The sequence below is a fragment of the Macrobrachium nipponense genome, chromosome 26, assembly GCF_015104395.2.
Source record: "Macrobrachium nipponense isolate FS-2020 chromosome 26, ASM1510439v2, whole genome shotgun sequence".
NCBI classification, from domain to species: domain Eukaryota; kingdom Metazoa; phylum Arthropoda; class Malacostraca; order Decapoda; family Palaemonidae; genus Macrobrachium; species Macrobrachium nipponense.
This window is the reverse complement of record NC_087215.1, coordinates 49,461,962-49,463,664: the sequence shown is the minus strand read 5'-3', so window position 1 is coordinate 49,463,664 and position 1,703 is coordinate 49,461,962.

Below are 1,703 nucleotides of genomic sequence, written 5' to 3'. Positions count from 1 at the left end.
AGTTGAGAGGTGGCATAAACTTATATCCTCTTGTGGTGGCGGTGTAGTTTAAGGCTTCACTGTGAGTCCTGAATTTGTTGGTTCGATGGTTTGCACACGTGAGCTGAGAAATTTCTTATCGACTAAAAAATTTCCCTTCAGTTAACATATATGAAAATATATTAGTTCCGAGGGAGAGTAAATTAGATATTAAAGGACATTTGTTGCTCGATGTATGTATATGAATCACGGTAATGTGATATGACTCATATAATGGCTACGTGCGGACAAAAGCACTACAACATTACTGAGGTCGAGGTGGGTTGGTGCCAACTCCAAAACAACGAACACCTGAGAGCGACAGATATTTGTAGTTGAGAGGCGGCATAAACTTATATCCTCTTGTGGTGGCGGTGTGGTCTAAGGCTTCACTGTGAGTCTTGAATTTGTTGGCTCGATGGTTCGCGCCTGGGAGCTGACAAATCTAATATAGACTAAAAAATTCCCCTTCAGTTAACATATATGAAAATATATTAATTCCAAGGTAGACTGAATTAGATATTAAAGGGCATTTGTAGCTCGATGTATGTATATGAATCACGGTAATGTGATATGACTCATACATACACACACACACACACACGATATATATATATATATATATATATATATATCTATATATATATATATATATATATATATATACATACGTCATATTCCCTTTCTGAGTGGGGATACCTTAACGTGGTGAAAGGGTTTGTGTATCGCCATTCCCATACTAAGTTGGTTTGGTGTGAGCGGTTACACCAAAGTCTCCTGCCATCATCATTCAAAAACTGGCCAAACCCCAGACATGAATACAACAACCCCGTCTTGGTCCCCACTCCCCAGCGGCAGTGGAACAACTGCCCAAGGTGGCGGCCAGATACATCCCACTGCAGCTGGTGCTAAAAATCTCAGGACTAGAACAGGCCACCTTTGGAAACTGAACCTTGCAACGTACGATGTCAGGACTCTGTCTAGGGAAGAAGATCAGGTTGTGTTACTTCAAGAGCTGAAAGAAATAAATTGGGATATAATAGGATTAAGTGAAATTAGAAGAACTGTGGAGTTTTAATTAGATATAAAAGAAGGTCATATATTATGCTTCAGAGGACATGATAGGAACAAAGAAAATGGGGTGGGTTTTCTTATTAATAAAAATCTTGCAGGTAACGTAGAAGAATTTTATAGTATTAGTGACAGAATTGCAGGATTGATTATCAAAGTAAATAAAAAGTATAAACTGAAGATCATTCAGACGTCTGCACCATCAACATCCCACACAGAGGAAGAAATAGAAATGTTTATGAAGATCTGGAGATATCTTTGAAAAAACATGAAGAATCAATTTACATTTGTTTTGGGTGATTTCGGTGCTAAAGTAGGTCAAAGGAAGAGAGGAGAATCAGCTATTGGTAGAATTTGCTGTAAGAAACAATCTAAAAATCATGAACTTTTTTTTTTCTTTTTGTTTATTTATTAAAAGTAACATAGAAAATGGACATGGAGAAGCCCAAATGGAGAAACGAAAAACTAAATAGATTTTATTCTCGGTGAAAAATATAATTTAGTTAAAAATGTGACAGTGTTAAATAAGTTAAAGTCAAGCGACCATAGACTGGTGAGAAGTAAAATTTGTCTAGGTCTAAAGAAAGAAAGAGAAAAACTGATTTTAAGAAAGA